At 18.5% G+C, this 10,068-nt stretch overlaps 1 non-coding gene across 1 annotated transcript; it reads left to right on the top strand.

The window, feature by feature from the left end:
* The first annotated feature begins 2,510 nt into the window (after positions 1 to 2,510).
* Positions 2,511 to 2,666, top strand: LOC149512956 (5.8S ribosomal RNA). Its single transcript, XR_016331789.1, has one exon. It is a non-coding gene; the product is annotated as a 5.8S ribosomal RNA (ribosomal RNA).
* The last annotated feature ends 7,402 nt before the right edge of the window (positions 2,667 to 10,068 follow it).

Raw genomic sequence — 10,068 nt, 5'->3', positions numbered from 1 at the left:
CCAATTATTGGATAATAATTATATATTTTATTAATTAAACCATAATTATTTTGGAATATTAATAATTTAATTATTTTATTTGGAATAAGCTTGTATGGATAGAAACAATTGGTTTCTCACAAAACAAAGGGTCATAACTATTTGAAATAAATAATTGTTCAAATAGTTAGAACTATTCGAACATGTTCAGAAAACAAATTTATTTTCTAAATTTTTACTTATTAAATTTTAGAATATTAATTAATTTAATTATTTTATTCGAAATAAGCTTGTATAAACAAAAACAATTGTTTTAATATATATACTAATGATATATTATAGTCATTAATTATTATAATATAATATTCCTAAAACATTTAATTTTTGTTCAACAAGCTTATTCAGAGTAAAATATTGCTAAATTAATAATATTATAAACATTAATAAGTAAAGATTTAAAAAATAAATGTGTTTGCTGAATCAGTTCAAATAGTTAAGACTAGTAGAATAATTATCTATTTAAAATCATTTTGACCTTTTGTTTAGTCATAAAATAATTGCTTCAACTCATACATGCTTATTTGAAATAAAATAATACTAATTTATTAACATTCAAATAAGTAGGAGATTTAAAAAATAAATATGTTTATCAAATTAGTTCAAATAATTATGGCTATTTGAACAATTATATATTTCCAATCGACCTTTTTTTATCATAAAATAATTATTTATCTTCATACAAGCTTATTCGAAATAAAATAATACTAATCTAGTAATATTATGAAATTTAATAACTAATAGATTTAAAAAATAAATTTGTTTACCGAACCAATTCAAATAGTTAAGGCTATATGAATAATTATCTATTTCAAATCGTTATGACATTTTATTTTGTCGTAAAACAAATGTTTTTGCTCATATAAGTTTGTTCGAAATAAAATAATATTAATTTATTAATATTTCAAAAATTAATAGGAGATTTAATAAATAAATCTATTTACAATACTAGTTCAATTAGTTATAACAATTTGAACATTTATTTATTTTGAATCATACTAAATTAATAATTTGTTAATAAATTTGAATTTTGTTTAATAATATACTATTATTTTATATGATTATATTTAAAACTAATTATTTATTAAATTAATTATATTAATCATTATACAATTAATAAGTATAATTGTTAATTATAAAATAGTGTATTACATTAACAGTTTAATTAATATAATTAATATAATAATAATGATATATAACAGTTTAAGATTATTACTAATTATTATAGTACTTATAATTAATTATATACTATTATTATTATATGTATTATAATGTTATAACTAATTATAATTTATATAAAATAGTAACAATTATTAATTATATTATTAATTAAAATAAATATGACTATTTAATTAATAATAATTGTTATTTATTTATTAAATTTAAATAAATATTATTAATTAAATTATTATACATTAATAATTTATTTATTATTGTTATATATTAATATACATTAATATTTACTTATATAATTAAAAATTTAATTATTAGATAAATTATAATTGTTTATATAATTTATAATTTGCTTATATAATAGAATAATATTAAATATATTACTAATATATTTTTAATAGATATATTATTAATTATAATTCAATTAAAAAATTGAATTATATATAATAAATTAGTTTATTTAATATTAATAATTATTTCAATAAAAAATTATTAATAATTATTTAATATACAAATTATTAATAACAATTGTTTTATGACAAACAAAAAGTCATAATGATTTCAAATAGATAATTGTTCAAATGGACATAACTATTTGATTAATTTGTTAATCATATTAGTAAATTAATATTATTAAATTTATTATTCATATAATTTTTTGAATAATTATTCTGTTTTATATTAATAATTAATTAAACTAATATTATTTATTTATTTATATTATTAATCATTATTAATAATGATATTAATAAAATAATCAATTGTTATATACATACATAATTATATATATAACATATGCTTCAATTGGAATATGACAAAGCTTGTGACTATATATTAATTAAGAATAGATTTATAAATTTTAAATAATTAATTATTTATATTTAATAATTAAATAAATAGCATAATTTATTTATTATGAATTATATTAATAGTCATATACTTATAATATCTATTAGTCTATGAAATATATTATATAATTAATATATTAATAAACTTGCGAAAGGATCATTGTCAAAACCGGCTTAACGAATGACCCATGAATGTGTTAATGAAACACCAAGGGGGGAGGGTGCCTTCATAGCCTGAGCCCCTTCTGGCCTTAGGCATGTGTGACGATTGCTTCGTTTTGCCTCCCGAGCAAATGAAATGATTAGCATCATTGCTTGTGACCAAATAACAAACCTCGAGCATGAATCGTGCCAAGGAACCTAAATGAAAAATAGCACGTGTGTTGTCGCCACCCTATTTACAATGCATGCGTGGGTAGCACCATGGCTCTTTTTGTCAAGAAAAACCAAAATGACTATCGATAATGAATATCTTGGCTCTCGTATCAATGAAGAATGTAGTGAAATGTGATACTTGGTGTGAATTGTAGAATCTCATGAACTATTAAGTCTTTGAATAGAAGTTGTGCCCCAAGCCCTTAGGCCAAGGGCATGCTTGCCTGGGTGTCATGCATCATCACCTTCCAACCTCCTGCCTATTAGCTTCGATTGAAGGGGCGAAAGATGGCTTCTCATGATCTCATTGATCATGGTTCATCCAAAAATGAGTCCTTAACAATGATAGTGTCATGACCGTCAATGGTAAAGCTCACTGCATGCCTTGTTCCGGTGAGACGTGCACATTGTCCATCCAAACCCCCCACATCATTCAATCGATGCACACATTGTGACCTGTTGAGTTTAAGCATATCAGTAAGTAGAGGAAAATAAACTTACCAAGATTCCCTTAATAACGACGAGTGAACTGAGAAGAGCCTAGCTTGAGAATCGAGCATCTCCTTGTTTGAATTGTAGTTTGTATAAGTGTCCTCAACGGAATCGAGCCCAAGTCCCCTGAAAAAAGCCATCGTAGAGGATGAGAGCCTTGTTATGCCTGGACCCTATCATACCATGAGGCGCTATCTGCGAGTCAAGTTCTTTTTGGGAATACAGCCCTAATTAGATAGTAAATTCTATCCAAGGATGAATACGGGTGAGAGACCGATAGCGAACAAGTTTCGTGAGGGAAAGATGAAAAGGACTTTGAAAATAGAGTCAATGAGTAATTAATAAATTACTTATTAATTTAATAAGTTAAAACAATTCAAATATTAGATAAAGAGAAAAATTATTTTATCATAAAACAAAGGTCATAATGATTTGAAATAGATAATTATTCAAATAACTATGACTATTTAAACTTCTTCGTTAAATAGATTTATTTTTAAAATTTTTTACTTATTAGTTAAAAATTAAGAAATTAGTGTTATTTTAATTTGAATAAGTTTGAATAAATAGAATCAATTATTTTATAATGAAACAAAAAGTCATAATGATATGAAATAAATAATAGTTCAAATAGTTATAACTATTTGAATTTGTTTGATAGACAGATTTATTTTTAAATGTTATACTTATTAATTGTCTGAATATTAATTAATTTATATTATTTTATTCGTAATAAGCTTGTATGAACAGAGACATTTGTTTTATAACAAAACAAATAGTTATAATGATTTGAAATAGATAATTGTTTAAATAGTTACATAACTATTATGAACTTAAACAAATCACCTTAGGCTTCAGTTCTAATTACTTGAATGTTAATTATTAATAACAAAATATATCGATTAAATAAATAACAATATTAAAATAATTTAATAAATATTGGTCATTATAAACAAATTAATAATAATTACTTGAATATTAATTGAAAATAATAAATAAGAATAAGTAATAATTATTAATTTAAAAGATAATTGATTTACTAATTGACCATTTAACAAAATGGCCATAAGAATAATAAATTTTTAGATATATTTTAAAATAATCATATCTTAATAATTTAATAAGTAATAATTTGTTATAATTGACATAACAATATATCGATAATTATTTTATTGTCATAAAATAATTTTTTCAGTTTTTAGTAACTTTTTCAAAATAAATAAAACAAATTTATTAATATTTTAAAAATTAATAAGTATGGGATTTAAAAAATAATTTTTTTTGTCAAACCAGTTTAAATAATTATGATTATTTGAACAATTATCTATTTCAAATCATTATGACTTTTTCTTTTGTCATAAAACAAATGTTTTTGTTCATATAAGTTTGTTTGGAATAAAATAATATTAATCTATTCATATTTTGAAAATTAAGAAGAGATTTAAAAAATAAATCTGTTTACTAAACCAGTTCAGTTAGTTATAACTATTTAAACCATTCTTTATTTCAAATCATTTTGACCATTTGTTTTTTCATAAAATAATTGTTTTTGTTCATATAGCATTATTCGGCATAAAGTAATGCTAATGTATTAATATTTTGAAAATTCATAAGTAACAGATTTAAAAAATGAATCTATTGGCCTGACCAGTGCAAATAGTTATGACTGTTTGAACAATTATCTATTTCAAATAGTTATGACCTTTTGTTTTATCACAAAGCAATTGTTTTTGTTTGGAAAAGCTTATTTGAAATAACATAAATCTAATTTATTAATATTCTTAAAACAATGAGTAAGAGATTTAAAAAATGAAACTATTTTTTGAACAAGTTCAAATAGTTATGATTATTTGAACAATTATCTATTTCAAATCATTATGACCTTTTGTTTTGTCATAAAACAATTTTTTCTACTTATACAAGCTTATTTCAAATAAAATTATCCAAATTTATTAATATTTAGACATTTAATAAGTAAAAGATTTAAAAAATAAATTTGTTTACCAAATAAGTTCAAATAGTCATAACTGTTTGAACAATTATTTATTTCAAATTGTTATGGCATTTTGTTTTATCATAAAAAAAATTGTTTTTCTCCATACAAGCTTATTCGGATTAAAATAATATTAATTTTTTAATATTTTGACAATTAATAAATAAAAGATTTTAAAAATAAATATATTTATCGAACAAGATCAAATAGTCATAACTATTTGAGTAATTATCTATTTAAAATCATTTTGAACTTTTGTTTTGTCCTAAAACAATTGTATCAATTCATATAGGCTTATTCAAAATAAAATAATACCAATTTATTAATATTCCAAAAAATAATGAGTAAGAGATTTAAAAAATGAAACTATTTTCTGAACAAGTTCAAATAGTTATGACTATTTGAACAATTATCTATTTCAAATTGTTATGACCTTTTTGTTTTGTCATAAAACAATCATTCTTGTTCATACAAGTTTATTTTGAATAAAATAATATAAATTTATTAATATTTCAAAAATTAATAAGTAAAAATTTAAAAAATAAATTTTTTTTTGAACATGTTCAAATAATTATGACTATTTGAATAATTATCTCTTCCAAATAATTATGACCTTTTGTTTCATTATAAACCAAATGTTTTTGTTCATACAAGCGTATTTGAAATAAAACAGTACTAGTTTATTAATATTCCAAATATTGATAAGTAAAAGAGTTAAAAAATAAATCTGTTTACCATGCAAGTTCAAATAGTTATGACTGTTTGAACAATTATTTATTTCAAATAGTTATGATCTTTTGTTTTATCATAAAATAATTGTTTCAATTCATACAAGTTTATTCGAAATAAAATAATACTAATTTATTAATATTCTGAAAATTAATAGGTAGAAGATTTAAAAAATAAATATGTTTACTGAACAAGTTCAAATAATCATGTCCATTTGAACAATTATCTATTTGAAATTGTTATGACCTTTTGTTTAGTCATAAAACAATCTATTCATGCAAAATTGGCAAAATAAAATAATACTGATCTATTAATATTTTGAAAATTAATAAAAGATTTAAAAACTAAATCTATTTACGAAAACAGTTCAAATAGTTATGACTATTTGAACAATTATCTATCTTAAATCATTATGATCTTTATTTTGTCATAAAACAATTGTTTCTTTCTATACATGCTTATTCAGATTAAAATAATACTAATTTAATAATATTCTAAAAATTAATAAGTAAGAGATTTAAAAAAATAAATATGTTTACTGATCCAGTTCAAATAGTTAAGACTATTAGAATAGTTATCTATTTTAAATCATTCTAACCTTTGTTTAGTCACAAAACAATTATTTCAGTTCATATAAGCTTATTTAAAATAAAATAATACTAATTTATTAACATTTGAAAATTTAATGAGTAAGAGATTTAAAAATATAAATTTGTTTACTAAACAATTTCAAATAGATTTGACTATTTGAACAATTTTTTATTTGAAGTCATTATGACTTTTTATTAATAGTACTATTTTACTATTGTTTTAGTTCATAAAAACTTATACGAAATAAAATAGTACTATTTTACTAATATTTCAAAAATTAATAAGCAAGATATTTAGAAACTAAAGCTGTTTTCAAACCAGTTCAAACAGTTATGACTATTTGAACAAATATCAATCTCAAATAGTTTATGATCTTTGTTTTCTCATAAAACAATTATTAATAATTTAAAATATCGAATAAAATAATATTAATCTAATTATTAATAAAACTATATATTAATATTAACATAGTTATATATATGGGAGCTTTTTATTGTTTACTTGAAACAATATTAAAACATTAAATATATAATGTTTATTTTGTTCTTATTGTTTTATTATATAATAAATATTGATTATTAGATAATTAATATTAATAATTAATTTTAATATTAATAATCATTATTAATTGATTATTTAATTATTATTAAGCTCAAATAGTTATAACTGTTTGAATAATTTTTTATTTCTAATAGTTATGATCTTTTGTTTTGTCATAAAACAATTGTTTCTATTCATACAAGTTTATTTAAAATAAAATAATACTACTTTATTAATATTTTGCAAATTAATAGGTAGGAGATTTAAACAATAAATCTGTTTATCAAATAAGTTCAAATATTCATGTCCATTAGAACAATTATCTATTTCAAACTGTTATGAACTTTTGTTTTGTCATAAAACAATTGTTTCTGTTCATACAAAATTATTCAAAATAAAATAATTTTGATTTATTAATATTTTGAAAACTAATAAGAGATTTAAAAAATAAATCTATTTACTAAACCAGTTGAAATAGTTATGACTATTTGAACAATTATCTTTCTCAAATCATAATGATCTTTATTTTGTCATACAACAATTGTTTCCTTTCATACAAGATTATTTAAATTAAAATGATACTAACTTAATAATACTTCAAAAATTAATAAGAGATTTAAAAAATAAATATGTTAGCCGAACTAGTTCAAATAGTTAAGACTATCAAAATAATTATCTATTTCAAATCATTCTATCCTTTTGTTTAGTCATAAAATAATTATTTCAGTTCATACAAGCTTATTTGGAATAAAATAATACTAATTTATTAACATTCAAAAAATTAAAGCAAGAGATTTAAAAAAATAAATCTGTTTACTAAACAATTTAAAATAGATATGACTATTTAAGCAATTATCTATTTAAAATTATTTTGAAATTTTGTTTTGTCATAAAACAATTGTTTCAGTTAATAAAAACTTATATGAAATAAAATAACACTACTTTATTAATATTTCAAAAATTATTAAGCAAGAGATTTAAAAACTAAAGTTGTTTTTCAAAGCAGTTCTAATAGTTATGACTATTTGAATAAATATTAGTCTCAAATCATTATGATCTTTGTTTTGTCATAAAACAATTGTTTTTAACATATAAGCTAATTTAGATAAAAATAATACTAATTTAATAATATTTTGAAAATTAATAAGAGATTTAAAAAATAAATATGTTTGCTGATTAGTTCAAATAGTTAAAATTATTAGAAAAATTATCTATTTCAAATCGTTTTAACCTTTTGTTTAATCACAAAATAATTGTTTCAGTTCATACAAGCTTATTCAAAAGAAAATAATACTAATTTATTAACTTTTGAAAAATTAATAAGTAGGATATTTGAAAAAATAAATTTGTTTACCGAACAAGTTCAAATAGTTATGACTATTTAAATAATTATCTATTTAAAATTGTTGTGAATTTTTGTTTTATCATAAAACAATTGTTTTAGTTCACAAAAGTTTATCCAAAATAAAATAATACTACTTTTTTTAATATTTTGAAAATTAAGAGATTTAAAAAATAAATCAGTTTACTGACTTAGTTTAAATAATTATGACCATTTAAATAATTATCTATTTCAAATCATTATTACCTTTCATTTTGTCATAAAACAATTGTTTTTCAACATACAAGCTTATTTGAAATAAAATTGTTAGTACTTTTTGTTTTATCATAAAACAATTATTTTTGAATGTATAAGTTTATTTGAAATAAAATAATACTAATTTATTAATATTTTAAGAATTAGTACGAGATTCAAAAAATAAATTTGTTTACCGAATAAGTTTAAATAATTATGACTATTTGAATAATTATCTACTTCAAATTGTTATAATATTTTGTTTTGTTATAAAATAATTATTTTTGTTTGTATAAATTTATTTGAAATAAAATAATGCTAGATTAATAATATTCTAGAAATTCATAACTAAGAGATTTCAAAAATATTATGTATTAAATAATTAACTAAAATATTTTAAATTCTTAGTGATAATCTATACAGTTAATAATTCCTTAATAAATTAGATTTAAAATTTAAAATTAATATATATTATAGTATTAAATATAACTAGTAAAACTATATTTAAATTATTATAATATAATATATAAATACTATTAAACTTTTTATTAATTTTAATAATCAATTTATTTAATCGTTATGATTAAAAGATTTAATCTATTTGATTATTAATCTATTTGATTTTTATTAATTAGTTTTAATATAATCTTAAAAAATCTAATTATCATACCTATTATTAATTTTTGAAATAATAATAAAAACCCAATTAGATTTATAAATCATAATTATTATCTATATGGCTTTTTTGACTAATACTTAATTTTAAAATTAATAAGAAAATAAGCTTTAAAATTAATATATTTAATCTACACAGTTAATAATATAGATAATAAAAATAGTTATTTAGTTATAACTAATTATTAAAAAATTGTATCAATTTATATAGGCTTATTTGAATTATTGATTTTCTGTAAGCAGTTATGTGCTTGTATAATAAAATTATTAAATTATTAATATTAAAATAAAAATTAAATAATTTATCTATTAAAATTAATAGATTCAATATATATTATCTTTAATTTATTTTATAATCAATATTAAAAATTAATAATAATAGGTATGAATTATTAATTATACTCATGACTTAATTGATTTATTAATTATTATAAATCCTTACAATTATAAGGATTGAATGAATTTTAAATTGTTATAATTATATCAATTATTTTAATAATTAAAATATATAATAACTATATATTATTAAATAATTTGATTAATATTTATATAATAATTTTTTTAGCTCTTACTAATAAACATATAATAATTAGATTAATTAATAAAATTAATCTATTAAGAATAATAAGCATATTTGAAATAATATTAATATTAATCTATTTAATATTGTTATTGATATATAAATTAATAATTATTAATAATTTAAAATAATAGATATCTTGTATAAATGGCCTAATCAATATTATATAAATTAGTTTTATAGATATATTTAATAGATAAAATAGATATTGATTTGTAGTATTCTATAATAATACTAATATAGATTTATTTTTAAAATTTTTACTATTAATCCTTAGAATATTAGTAAATTTATATTATTTTATTCAAAATAAGCTTGTATGAATGTAAACAATTATTTTATGACAAAATAAAAGGTCTTAATGATTTGAAATATATAATTATTCAAATAGTCATAACTATTTGAACTTGTTTCGTAAACAGATTCATTTTTTAAATCTCTTACTCATTAATTTTTTGAA

This window comes from Durio zibethinus, chromosome 21, assembly GCF_047325235.1.
Source record: "Durio zibethinus cultivar Kanyao isolate XHJ-2024 chromosome 21, ASM4732523v1, whole genome shotgun sequence".
Classification (NCBI taxonomy): Eukaryota; Viridiplantae; Streptophyta; class Magnoliopsida; order Malvales; family Malvaceae; genus Durio; species Durio zibethinus.
The sequence above is the reverse complement of the archived record's forward strand: the minus strand, read 5'-3'. Positions and strand labels throughout refer to the sequence as shown.